Source organism: Trichosurus vulpecula, chromosome 9, assembly GCF_011100635.1.
Source record: "Trichosurus vulpecula isolate mTriVul1 chromosome 9, mTriVul1.pri, whole genome shotgun sequence".
Classification (NCBI taxonomy): Eukaryota; Metazoa; Chordata; class Mammalia; order Diprotodontia; family Phalangeridae; genus Trichosurus; species Trichosurus vulpecula.
This window is the reverse complement of record NC_050581.1, coordinates 145,896,919-145,911,803: the sequence shown is the minus strand read 5'-3', so window position 1 is coordinate 145,911,803 and position 14,885 is coordinate 145,896,919.

The window sequence follows — 14,885 nt, the reverse complement described above, 5'->3', positions numbered from 1 at the left end:
TATATGAGAGATGTTCTGAAGGTAGAGATGACAAGATAGACAAGATATGTTGGATAAGAGAGAGTAAGATGTTAAGTCTTGGGGGGCTTCTGAAATGGTGGTTCCCTGAATGTGATAGGGTAACTGGGAAGAAAAGAAGGTTTAGGGGAAAGATGTTAAGCTCTGTTTTGAATGTGGCCATCCAGAGGCAGTCAGTGATTTGGGACTGTAACTTATCTGTTCCACATCCCTCAAGTGTTCTCCCTCCTCATCTCCACCTACTGCTTTCCCTGACTTCAAGTCCCAACTAAAATCCCACCTTCTACTGGAAGTCTTTTCTAACCCTCTTAATTCTAGTGCCTTCCTTCTCTTAATTACTTCCTATATATCCTGTATATACCTTATTTGTGTGTGTATGTCTATCTATCTATCTATCTATCCATCCATCTATCTGTTTATTGTTTCTACTATTAGATTGCAAACTCCCTGAGGGCAGGGACTATTGTTTTGCCTCTGTTTGTATCCCCAGTACTTAGCACAGTGACTGGCACGTAGTAGATGCTTAGTAAATGTTTCTTGATTGATTAATTGGATATATAGATCTGGGAATCATCTGCACAGAGATGATAATTGAATCCAGAGTTGATGAGATAACCAAGTGAGATAGAGCAGAAAGAGAAAAGGGCCCAGGACAGAGTCTTGGGAGACACCCATGATTGGTGGGCATAACTCAGTTAAAGAACCAGCAAAGGAGATTGAGAAAGAATGAACAGACAAGTGATAGGAGGAGCAGGAGAACTCAATGGCATGCATGCCTAGAGAGGAGAGAGTATCCAAGAGAAAAAGGTGTTCGACAGAATCAGATGCTCCAGAGGTCAAGAAGGATGAAGAGTGAGAAAATTCCATTGGATTTAGCAATGAAGAGATCACTGGTAACTTTGGAGAGGGCCATTTCCATTGAATGATGAGGTCAGAAGCCAAACTGCAGAAGCTTTAGAAGAGAATGATAGATAAGAAAGTGGAGACACCAAGTATAGGCTGCTTTCTCAAGTTGTTTAGCCAGGAGGACAGATATAGAACAATAGCTAATGAGTTGGAAGGATAGGCAGAAGGAAAGGAGATAGGAGACAGAGAGAAACTGAAGATAAAAGATAAATTTGAGGTGATGCAGGGGGAGAAGTCTGCTAGAGAAGAGGAGAGCCATCTCTTCATCATCCCTTTAGAAGCAGAAAGACTCAGGCATGTTTTGCTTTTTAATTTGTCCATGGATCTTCATGGCTAAAGAATTCATTCCTTAATGGCAAATCCACTTGAGATGATCCTCCCTGAACTTATTCTGGCAGGTTCTCAGACAGCAATCATAATCTGTCACCAGGACCAAGCCTTTTCAGGTGGTTAGGGCACTCTGGCCCCTCCCAGACCTTGCACTTTTCTGGCATAGCTTTAGAACCCAAGGTCACCTTCATGCCACGGTGAGGCCTCAGAGGGAGCCTTTCCTGGTATTCATATAAGAACAATTCATTTTCATAGAGCATTTTAAGTGCCCCCTTGAAACAACCCTGTGAAGGCAGTAGTACCAGTAATTATCTGTTACCCAATCTTGTGGAAGAAAAAACTGAGGCTTAGAGGGGGTGCCCAAGGTGACACAGCTGGCAGAAGTCAGCGCCAGAACCTGAACCTGGAATTTTCTACTCCAAATGGTCTTTTGACACCAAATCCAGGCTTCTTTTTAACAATATCACAATGTTTCTCAAAGGAGTAAAGGAAATAATCCTGAGTTTAACTTTAGATGTTTTATTTATATCCTTTTATTTATATGCTGAGAGATCTGCAGCAAGTAAATAAATTCCTCTGGGCCTTAGTTTCCTCATCTGCCAAGTAAGGAAACAAGACTGGATGATCTCTAAGGTCCCTCCCACTTCAAAAGAGAGGTTTCTATTATTATATAAATACAAGGAACACCAATTACATAATTAAAAACAGATCTGCAAAGTTAGATTCAAATAATCTTTGAGATCTCCGAATCCAAACATCTGAAGTAAGAAGACCCATTATTGCTTCCCTGACAAGTAGCTATCTGCCTCTATTTGAATAATTCAGTGATGGGGAGCTCACTACTTTGGAAGTCAGTACTGACTCATTGGGCAGCTCTAACTGTTGAAAAGCTTTGACTTAGTTTGAGCTGAAATCTGCCTCCTGGTAACTTGTGCCCATTAGTCCTCATTCTGCCTTCAGGGGGTCACACAAAATTAATTTCCTTCCTCTGCCATGTGACAGCCTAACAGATATCTGAAAGCGGTGACCATGTCCTCCCCTCCCCCACACCCACCATCATTCTTCTCTAGGCTAAACAGCCCCAGATTTTCAACTAATTCTTTTACAGCATGGCTTCACGTTCCCTCATTATTTAGCCTCTCTTGACTCCCCATTCAATATGTTACTGCCTCCTCTCAAACCGCATAATTCATGTGCTACACTCCCAGGATCTCCATGCTGCCACCAGTCTCTATTGCCGTAATCCTAGCCCCAGTTCTTCTTCACCCCCTTTCCCTACTCCCGTAATCAAATATCTTCAAAAGGATCTACCATTTTCTGGGTTCCAGCTCATGCCATGGACCTTCTAGTTCCTTCCAATATTAAATCTCGGCCCCATTACCCTTAGAGCCCTGCTCTCTACTAGGCTAATCTGAAAAACTAATCAGAGTTAAGGTGTTAATAGCCAGTGCCAGCAAACAGCATCTGCATTTTAACAGAAGCTTTTAATGCCCCCAAAGGAATTAATCTTGATTGCTGCTAAGCGGTGGGGGAAGCATTTTTATGCAGGAAGTGCTTTGTGTACTTCTGAAATCATACTACGTAGGCAGCCACTTACTCTGCCTATGTGTAGGGTTGTCTTTGCCTCATCCTTTGAACGGAGGTTGACTGAGCATAGGGAGACCTTGATTCTTCTCCCAGCTCCATCATTAACTCACTGTGACCTGCAGCAAGTCTTGTCTCCTTTCTGAGCCTCAGTTTCTTCACCTGTAAAATGATAATAATCCCACCCCAATTCAATGTGACAAGCATTTATTAAGCACCTGTGTCAGGCACTGGAGAGCCGATGACCAGAATGAAACCGCCCTTCCCTCAAGGAGTTCGCATTCTACTCAAATGTAATATGGAAAGAGGGTTGGAAAGACCCAAGGAAATAATATGTGAGTGGTTTAATGGAATGACAAGGGATAGTCCAGGATCCTGGGCTATGTCACTGACTGGCACTATGACCCTAGAATGCAGCATAACCAACCATGATTCCCAAGGACCAAGGAGGAAACCTACTGCCCACCTCCTGACAGAGATGGGATGGACTCAAGATGCAGAACAGAACATACATTTTTGGGTGTGGCCAATGTGGTGGTTTGTTTGGCTTGACTATGAACATTTGTTACACTGCTTTTGTTTTAAATAGGAGAAAGAGAGGAGGGGGAGAAAGTGAATGCTCATTGACTGAAAAATAAAATAAAATGAAAAAACTGTAATATGATCTTCATAGAATAGAAGTCCCCTGAGGGTAGGATCTGTTGTTTTTGTTTTTGAACCCTCAATGCCAAGCACAGTACCTGGCACATGGTAGATGTTTAATAAATGTTTTTGATTGATTGACTTGGAGCAAGTTGTTTATAGTGCCTAGACCTCAGTTTCCCCTTATGTAAAAGAAGAGAAGAGATTGGAGTAGCTCTAAGGTGTCTTCCAGTTCTAATGTTCTATGCTCCAAATGTAAGGATCCAAATGTAAGGATTGTTATTATACTAGGAATATTTATTTTTATTTACAATTGACATCTGCAATAACTGGACGCAAGAAAAATCAGAATAAATCTGCCTTCGCCTGACAGACCCACTCCTTTCTTCTCCCTCACCTCGGTCCTACACTCTGATTTTCATGATTTTTCTCTAATTTTCTTCTCCTGCCTGCCCTCTCTTCCCTGGGCATCTCAAAACAGGGCCAGGCCTTCTCAGCTGAGGTGCTGCTGGAGAGGAGTAGATGAGCAGATTGAATTGGGTCCTCTGCTTCCTGTCCTCTCCCTCCGAAGTCAGCTAGAGGAGGATGGATGAAGCCCTCCCTGCTGTGCTCTCTTCTCCCCCCCTGCCAGGAGACTCATTTCCAAGACACTCATTTTCATGAAGAGCTGCCTAGAGCAGGCTTCCAGAGGAGGGAAGGGGGCAGAGTATTGGAGGGAGGGAAGAAGACAAGGAGAGGGAGGAAGAGAAGGGAAGAGGGTGCTTGGAGCATGAGGCAGGTCAAGTCGGAGATGGGGGATTTGCTAAAGATTCAGGCCACAGATGATACTAAGATAATTAATTATTGACTGACTGATCATGTGTCATTTGGGGTGGAGGGTAGGATGCTCCATGTTCGAGCAGAGAAAAGAGAAGAGTGGGAATCAATTTGAAAGGTGGAAACAACAAAAACAGAGGGGAGTCCAACACAGTCACTGAGAATCCAACAACCATTCTATTAAACATATTGCTTTTTGGTTTTTAGTGGTCCTTTCAATACAGGTTATAGTAATTCAGAACAGAGAAGTCAGAAAATCTAGAAGTCTGTGGAAGAAAAAATAATAATCCCTCCTCTATGTAGCCTTTACCAGCTTCCAAAGCTTTTTGCCATCTTATGTCTTGTTTTGGTGTATGTTACCTCCATGGGGCACATCATGAAGGAAGGGAAGGAGCTGGTATACCCATTTTATAGGTAAGGAAACCTAGGCTCACAGAGATGAAGTCATTACACCAAGACCACACAAGTGTCTTAGTAGGAGAGCTGCAACTAGAATTCAGGGTCTTTCTATAACACCAGGGAAATAGAAAGCCTACATTCTTGAGCCAGGGCATGAAAGCTCAGGCATAGTTGTTCTCTGGACCTGATGACAGCCCACCTTTAGACCTTAGTTGTAATGCCTTGGTATTCTAGTATGGTTCCTTGTATGATTATTGTCTCTAATGCTGATTTTTCTGGGCCTCAGTTTCCCCATTTGGAAAATGAAGGGAGTGGACTAGAAAAAGAGTTCTTGACCTAGAGTCTATGAACATACATACATACATACATATGGGGCGGGGGGAGGGAGACAGAGACAGAGAGGGAGAGGGAGAGAGGGAGAGAGAATTATATTTCAATATGATTGATTTCCTTTGTAATCCTTTATATTTTATTTTACGTATTTAAAAATATAACTCTGAGGAGGGGTTCAGAAGCTTAGCCAGTCTGCCAAAGGGGTCTAGGACACAAAAAAGTTAAGAATCCCCATACAAGATAACTTTGAAGATTCCTTTTTATTTCCAATGTAGTGCCCCCAAATGCCACTTGCCAAGATCTAGCAGCAGTTTGGATCCATAGTCTTACTCATGAGTCCCCATTTGCCCTCTGATTCTCAACCATGCAGGTATACACACACACACACACACACACACACACACACACACACACACACACACCATCATAATAATGCAAACCTTTACCTAAAAAAAGAAATACAAGATAAATAGCAAGAGGATTACAATTAACAGCAAACACCCTCACCACCCATTTTCTAAAATTCCCTTCTCCATCACATAGTAGGCGCTGTATACAAGTTGTTCCTAGCCAGGTGTTAAAAATTAACATTGGAAACAGTCTGTCTGCCTAGTTAGCCCTCTGTCTACCAGGGGCCAAGAGCAAACGTGTTGCTTTCTGGGTACTGTGGGGACTAGTTTCTTGGCTGAGTGTTAGCCTAGATCACTGAAACCCTGGTCAGATTTTTAAAAGAATGCAAATCATTGTCCTCATGAAATTCTAAGTGGGATGTTAGAGCCACTTTCTTCTCTCCTATTTCTCCCTTCTCTTCCAGCTGTCACTCAAATCTCCCTGCCTCTTCTCTTGTGTATGACCTCACACTGGGAATGCTGTAATTATTTTGTTCCCTGCCCCTTGCTAATTAAAGCCTTCATTGGAGAGGCGCCATTATCTATTAGGCTACGCACAGATTTGTGAGGGATTTAGTGTATAATATTTTACGTTCTAAATTCATAAAATCATAGATTTAGAGCTGGAAGGGATTCCAGAGGTCACTTATTTCAACCTCTTCATTTTACAAATGAGGAAACTGAGGCTGAGAGAGATTACATGATTTGCCACATAGCAAGTAAGTGTTGGAATTCAGGACTTCCCAACTCTTAAGTCCAATGCTCTGTCCATGGTCCCTGTGAGAAGCATAGCTGCTTCTCGTCCCAAAGAGTCTATGTTCTAAGGTCTCTTCCAAGTTTAACATTCCACAGCCTCTTATAGCTCGACCAGTCTATAATCTGTGTCCTAACATTCTAAAGTTCCTTCATATCTATACTCCTGTACCTATGTGAGGGATCATTGTCCTTTCGATATTCATTTGTTCGCCATGAGGCATTAGCAATGGAATGCTACCCCCTCCCAAACATGTCTAAATCTTCAAAAGGGAGCCAAAAGAGGACAATGTCTAAACCAAAATAATTAATCAGTCACAAAAATAATTGAGTGCCTACTCTGTGTAAGAAGACTCCGTACCAGGCACTGTGGGGGTGAATTCAATCCAATCTAATCAACATATATTAAGCACTTATGATGTGACTGTGCTAAGCACTAGAGATAGAATTAATGAAAAGAAAAACAGCCCCTGCCCTCAATGAGTTTACAATTTAAAGGGGGAGATAACACACAAAAAGAAAGCAGAAGAGTTTGGAGGGAGGAGAGACCAGGACAAGTGGGAGAACCTGGCATCTTGTTCCGAGGAATTGAAATCAGGCATGGCAGCAGATATAAAGGGGAGTGACCTGAGAGTCTAATTTCTGTCTTCTATAAAGGAAGGCATTGGTAGGAGTTTAGTACCCCTCCTTCCAATCAAAGGGGAGAAGAAGCTGAGAAAGGTGGAGTCAATCAAGGCTGGCATTAGCAGCATGGTGGTGAGTTTAAAAGTTGAATAAAGACCGCATCCATTCCTTAAAGGAGCTCATATTTGAGTCAACTAAAAGGCAGAATGTAACAGGGGCCATGGGAGAAATACAAGAGCCTGACCAAAGGCACATTAGGAAGGCAAACAATGGAAGCTGGAGAGATAGGTAGACATGTAGACGGGCAGTGGAGGTCCAGAAATTCGCAAGGCTGATGTCATCAGGAAAGGTCTGGTTATAGGTTGTCTGAGAAAGAGTCATGAAGAGGCTAGAGTTCAGGGCAAGAAATTTAGTCTATGGGAAGTTCAGGGCTCCAAACAGGATTTTGGCCATTAGAGAATGAGGCAAGAACCAGTAATGGAGAATTGGGATTAAAAAAAGGATAAAGGAAGGACTGCAACAAGAATGATTCAGTGTTAAACTGGCAACCAACTAGTTTGGGACTGATTGTGCCCCCTCTTCAAGGCTGATTCTCCAACTGGGGTGGAAAAGCCATAACCACAAAGAGTAGAAGGTTACAGGCTAAGGTTTACTGGCACTCATACCAGTCTGAGCTAGGTTCTGGCAACAAACCATATTTGTTTCACTCTCTGCCAGGTTTCTTTCATGGGAGATCATTCACAAAGTGTCCCCAGGATGCCCTTGTCCATGTGCTATTCAATATTTTTTATCAATTATTTAGTTGAAGCCATGAAAGAAAAACTTGTGAATGATGTGAAGCTGAGAGGGATGGTTAAAACATTGGATGACAGAGTCAGGACCCAAAAAGATCTTGGCAAGCTAGAACAATGCAACAAATGTAGCCGTATGCAATTTATCAGAGGAAAACATATAGTTCTAAACTTGGTTTAAACAAATTGCTTCATAAATATTGGATTAGGAGGTATAAATGTCAATCAACAAGCATTTATTAAATGCCTACTATGTGCCAGATACTGTGTCTGTTTCTAAGGTTACAAATGGAAAAAAGAGGCAACAGTTCTTTAGAAAAAGATTGGGGAGTGGATTATATAGGCTTATATAAAGGATTATACATAAAGGATTTTATTATATATATATTGTATATTATTTATCATATGTAAAGGGTTATATAAGCTCAGCATGAGCAAATAATTAGAAGGCATTAGAAACAGTCTTAGATTTGGACACATTGCTGCTACTTAATTCCCATGAGATTTTGGGCATGTCACTATCTCTGAATGCCTCAGTTTCTTCATTTGTAAAATGAGGGGGCTGGACTAGATGGCCTCCAAGTTCCCATTTTGGTCTAAATTTGTTATCCTATGAACACTGATGTGACAACCCAGCCAAAACTGATGCCCTCTTTGGCTACACTGAGATAAAGCCTAGTATCCAGAAAGAGGTAGGTCACAGTTCCATTCTCTTTAGCCCTAGCCAGCCCATGTCTAGAGGACTGAGTCCAGCTCTCAGTGCCATATGGTAGGAGGGACATAGATATGCTGGAGCACATCTTGAAGGGGACAGCCAGACTGCAAAGATTTGGAAACCACACCACATAAGGATTCCCCAGGAACTGGGGAAATTTAACCTGGAGATAGGAAGACTTAGGAGGTAGGGGATAGGGATTAGACTTGTGACTTCATTGATACAGAGAACTCCCAGCTGAGGAAACTCCATCCACCAATGCAGGTCAGCACCTTCTCAGCAACTTAGGATCTTTAAATGTTGCTTAGAGTTTGGTGGTGTGGGGTGACTTACCCAGGGTCACATAGCCATTATGTATCAAAGACAATGCTTAAACCTAGGTCTTCCTGAGGCCAGCTCTCTATCCACTGTACCATTTCAAGTATTTGGAGGCCAGTCTTATGGAGGAGCGATTAGACTTTTTTCTGTTTGACCCCAGAGGGCAGAACTCCCAGAGGAGCAATGGGCCACAGAGAGGCAAATCTAGACTTGGTATAAGAAAAAAACTTTCTAATAGTTAGAAATGTCTAAAAGTAGACTTAGAAAATATAGTAGGCTCCCTGTCCCTTGTGGGGGACCTTGTTAGGGATATTGTACCTGGAGTTCTTGTTTAAGTGGGGGGTTGGGCTAGGTGACCTCTGAGGTCCCTTCCAGATTTTGGTTTCTATTATTCTCTGGGTGTAGCCATTAAACCCATTTTTAATCACTCCTAACTGTGTTATCATCGAGCCCACATCTCTCCATCTCTCCCACAAGAATAGCTTCAGAGACTCTCAAATGCTTTGCTTCAATCAAGAAAATGATCATGACAGCCTCCACCTGATCTGCCAGTCCAGTGACCCTATTAAGAAAGGAAATGAGGTTAGCCTGGTGTGACCTGGTCTTGATGAAGCCATGCTGGCTCTTTGTGATCACCATTCCCTTATCTAGATGTTCACTAACCATCCCTTTAATAACGTTAGCCTGAGGAGAAGATTTAGGACAAATATAATCTCTGGTCTTTTAATATCTGAGGGGCTGTCACAATATAGCAGACTTGCTCTGTGGGGCTTCGGATGGTAGAACGAAGACCAATAAAAGGGAGTTACAGGGAAATCTATTTTGACTCAATAGAAGAAAAGAGTTTCTAACAATTAGAACCGTCCAGCAATGGACTGTCTTGTCAAGTAGTAAGCTCTCCATCCCTGTATATGCAAAAGCAAAGGATTCATCACAATCTGTTAGGGATGCTTTAGAAGAGATGCTTGCATGGGAAGGGAGGATGTACCAGGATACTTCTCAGGTTCCTTTTAGCCCTGAGATTCTTCTAAGAATCTAAAAGGAATGACATGAGAAAGACATGTAAATCCCTTTTAGGCAAAGGGAAGGAGCACTGATGGGCTCATCACCCAATGTGTGTGTGTGTGGGGAAGGGGTTTGGTGTCATTATTCCCTCTCTCCACACATGCCCACTCATGGGAATGATCAGTTTCCTTCTCTGTGGCTGCATTGTATAGCTGAATTCACTTCAAAGGAACAAGGGAGGCTAGAAGCCATTGCTTGATGCCTTGGGTCTAGCTCATTTCATAGATGGATCATAGATCTAGTTGAAAGAAATATTAGAGGTCATCTAATTCAACTCTCTTGCTTTATTGAATAACAAACTAAGGCCCAGAGAAGTTGAGACTTATCTAAGGTCATATAGGTAAGTAGTAGTGCCGGAATTTGAACACAGATCCTTTGACTCTAAATTCAGTGCTCTTGGGACAAAGCCACTCCTTGGCATACTTTGCTCCTAGACTATTGCCATTTTGTTGACAGCAGGCTGGCCCTTAAAAAAGGTCTCTGAGTTTTAAAAAAAGTAATTTTAGAGATGAGACACCAGTAGCTGAAGAGATGGAAAAGGCCTCATGTAGAAGGCAATGCTTGACTTATGCTTTGAAGAAAACTACTGATTTAAAGAGGTGGAGGTTAGGGAGCCTCGCATTCCAGGCTTGGGGAAATGGCTTGTGCAGAGGAATGGAGATGGGAAATATCATGCATTAAGAATAGCAAGCATGTCAGTTTGACTAGACCATGAAGTGTATGAAAGGGAATGATGTATCATAAACCCAGGAAGTTGGGCTGGAGTCATGCTATGGCAAACAGAAAAGTTGGCATCTTCTCCTAGAGGCAGTAGAAAGTCATTGATGGTTATAGAGCAGAGGTGGGGTGTGGTCTGACCCATATTTTAGGAAAGCACTAGCTGGGATGGTGGGGGGAGAGGATTGGAGTGAGGAGATGCTTGAGGTAAATAAACTAATTAGGAGGCTAGTACAATAGTCCAGAGTACGAAAAGTATAGAAGTAACTATGTGAGTAGGGAGAGAAGGGAGCACATGAGAGAGCTGATGTAGAATCATTAAGACTTGGCAATTTGATTGGCTATATTGAGTGAAGGAAGCTAATAACTCCAAGACTAGACCTAAGGAATTGGAAAAATGCTGCTACCCTTGGCAAAAGTTCATAAAATGGACAAGTTTGGGGGGCGGGGTGGGGAAGATAATGAGTTCTACTTTGGATAGGCTAAGCTTGACATGCTGATGGGACATCCAATGGGAAATGCCCAATAAGCAGTAGGTGACATGAGACAGAAACCAGGGCAGGTTATACAGATCTTTAAGTCATCTACAAAGAAGTGTTAATTGACCCTATAGGAATTGATTCCTTGTATGACCTTAGGTAAGTCACTTTAACCTCTTACAGCCTCAATTTTTGCATCTGTAAAATTATGAGAGTAGACATGTCCTCAAATGCTCCTTTTAAACTCTAAAATCCTATAAAAACTCAAAGGAATCTTAGGTATCATCAATGAATAGGCATTTTAAAGCGTATACCATGTGCTAGGCATTGGGACCATCAGTCCATTTTTCTCCCAAACCAATGTGGCCATGAGATACTTTAGGAACTGACCCATGTATGGTCTGATAAGGGTAGAAAATCTCTGGGAGTATGGACTAGACTTAGGATAAAAGGGAAGTGGAAAAATTTTAGAAAATTAGGAGAGAGAATATTAAGTCTAGTCTCATACCAAGAAATTGCTTGACAAGTATTTTGACACAGCAATATCACATCTAATATTTTAGAGAGAAAAATATCACTAGCATGAAATTTTTCTCACATAATTTCCATTCATATCACATGAAATAACAGGATTTTGAAAAATATGGTTGAAGAATTTCTGATCTAATCTAACTTCAGCATTTTACAGATGAGGCAGATAAACGACATAGTCAGTAGAACACTGGACCTGGAGTCAAGATGATATGAGTTCAAATTCAACCTCAGACACTTATGGGGTTTATTTTGTCTATGAGTAGGAAAGCTTTGGGGGCATTTGCTAAATCCAACACTAGGAACTCTTGAAATTTCTAGTCAGAACAACCGAATCTAGGCACTTGGACTATATCTGGGAAAACCAGGGTTTGTGGCCTGCCTAGAGAGTGAATATCCTGGATCTGAGTATCCTGAATGCCTGAATGCCTCCCTGGGTCTGGGAGAAGGAACCACACGGTAGTCAGATTAATATATTGTGATTATATTGCTTTCACTTCTTGGGATTATGAGTAAGATTATATACAGTTAAGCTATGTTATATGGTTGACTCCATTATGTTGTGTTTAAAGATTAGGGTTTATTGAAATACTGTAGTCCAGGGAGCAGGGTGAAGCTTTTCTCGGTAGGTAGGGGCTTGAGCCAAGATCCTAATTAACTAAATTCACACTGACCACTTCACACCCCTTCAAACTAACAAGGTGAGAAATAGTCACTCACAAAATGGCAAAGGTCAGAGATGGAGGCATAAGTAGACCCCTCTCTCCCTCTATTCACTACCCTTCCCACTGTGAGTGGGAGCCAATGACTAACTACTAGGGTGAGTGTGGGATTGCCAGAACCCAAGCACTCATCACTGAAAAGGGTCATGGCAGGGTATCTCCTGGTGGTTACATATTCTTCTGTACATTTCTTCATTTTAAGTGGACATTTTGCTACACCATCTAGGTTCTAAGCACAGTAGGACCCACATATTATCTCTCTTCTATTCCCCCCTCCCCACAGTGCTTTGCACAAGGCTGAGTATACAATAAATGCTTTGTGATTGGTGGATTCATGGATTAATTCTAACCTTGTCCAAGAAACATGACCTCTTCACCCTTGATTGTCCACAGCAGGGGCATCTTTCTCTCTTCCCTCTCTTCTTCAAGGTTGTCTTTGTGTACCTTGGGCATTAATCCCTTGCTGCCTGGGTGTGTAAATTAAAAAATAATGGAGCTGCAAAGGCATAAGCCCACAATGATGGGGAATGTGTTTGTCTGCTAAGAAGCAATTTCAGCGAAAATTAACTCAATTTCATCTGCAGTAGTGAGGCTTGGCATAAGCTGGCCAATCCCAGAGGACAATAAAATTACTTCGTCAAAGCTTTGCTCGCTTAAATTAACCAAGCACGAACTCCAGGATATTGGCCAGATACAGCAAGTAACTAGGTTTTAATGAACAAAAATAGCTACTTGGATAAATAAGGAAAGTAAAGCTCGTCTTCAGTGGTCAGTTGGCATGGGTGTCCACTATATCCAAGATGATGAAACTCCCTTGACATGCCCATAATGAATATTCTTTTGGTTAGTTGTGTCCTATTTGACTGTATTTTTTGGTAAAATGTGTCTTGGATGACTGTCGTGGTGAACTAGATCCTGACTCGTTGAGCCTGGGCCAGTAATTTCTGGTTGAGCATTCTAAGTTTTGGCTGTCATCAGAGGCCAGACTCTTAATCAAAATAAGCGCATGAGTCAGTCTCTCTCTCTCTCTCTCTCTCTCTCTCTCTCTCTCTCTCTCTCTCTCCCATCTTCCATTAAAAGCTGCATTGATATTTGAAGATGGTTTTCTTTATTTGCAAGCTAAATTAGTTAATAACCAAAGCTATCTCTAACATTCTTCTGTCTCTCTTTCTACCTCCCTTTGTTTCCCCCTCATTTTCTCCACACCTCTCTCTTTTTCTTTTCTTCCTTCTCTGTTCTTTTCTTTTCTCCCTTCCTCTCCCTCACTCCTCCCTCCTTTCTCCCTTTTCTCTTCTCTCACTGTCTCTCACTCTCCTCTTTTTCCTCTCCCTCTCACCTCTCTAACTATCCCTCAACCATTCTCCCTGTCTCTCCTTTTTTCTTCTCCCTTTGTCCTTGATCTCATTTTTCCAATTCTCTCCTTAACCTCCCCTCTTTTCCTTCTCCCCATCTCATCTTACATTGATTTCTCTTCTTTCCTCTCATCCTTCCTTCCCTCCATTGCCATAATCAATCAATGAGCAAGCATTTTAAGCACCTACTATGTGCCAGGCACTGGGGATACAAGACAAACAAACAAGGAAACAATCCCTGCTCTCAAGGATATTACCTTCTATCAGAGGAGACAGTGGGTACAGAAATAAACACAAAATATCCACAAAATAAATTTATTGTAATTTGGGAAGGAGGGCACTAGTTGTTGAAAAGGAGACAGAATCAGGAAAGGCTTCATATAAAAAGTGATGTTTGAACCATATTTTGAAGGCAATCAGGGATTCTATGGGGCAGAGGTGAGAATGGGTCTCATTCCAGGCATGGCCGCTGCAAAGATGTGAAGGGACATAGAGTATCTTCTCTCTCTTCTTCACACCTTTGCACAACCTGCCACAGAACTTCTGGCCCCTGGGAAAATGTCTGTGGTAGAGAAGTCAATGCTTAACCCAGAGGAGGCTGCTGGAGGCCTCTGCCTGGGCAGTACCCATGCCTACTGGACAAAGAGCAATGCAATTCACAAATACTCCTGCCAAGCACATCAGGATCATGTTTAACTGTTCCCAGCCTCAAGGTGATTGATTCCCAGCCCCACTCACCCACCACTTGTTTCATAAATCCCACTCCATGACCTCTTCCGGCCTGTCTGGGGGAGGCTGAAGGCAGTCCCAAGGCTGGCCTAACACTGGTAGGGGGAGGTGTTGGGGAGAGGTATGTGTGTATGACATGTGCTATAAGTACTAATTCATTTTTGTTACATAGTTATGTTTTCTCTGGGGCCTGGTCAGAGCCTCTATCTGTTTTCACTATGTGTCCCAAGTTGATGCTTAGCCAATAACCTGTTTTGTCTCCTGCCAAGGGGAACCCTGGTCACAGGCCCTCCTATCACCACCACTTTCATCACCACCACTTGCCCTCAACTCCCAAAATACATATAGACAAGCCAAGGATGGGATACACAGGGTCGGTTTCTAGGGCAATGTATGGTGAAAGAAAGAACTCTAGGTGTGCCATTGTTATTCAGTCATGTCTGACTCTTTGTGACCCCATTTGGGGTTTTCTTGGCAAAGTTACTAGACTGGTTTGCTATTTCCTTCTCCAGTTCATTTTACAGATGAGGAAACTGAGGTAAACAGGATTAAGTGACTTGCCCAGGGCCACACAACTAATAAGGTCTGAGGCTAGAATTGAACTCAGTCAGGTCTTCCTGATGCCAGACTCAGCACTCTGTCTACTGTGCCATCTAGCTGCCCCTAAAGGAA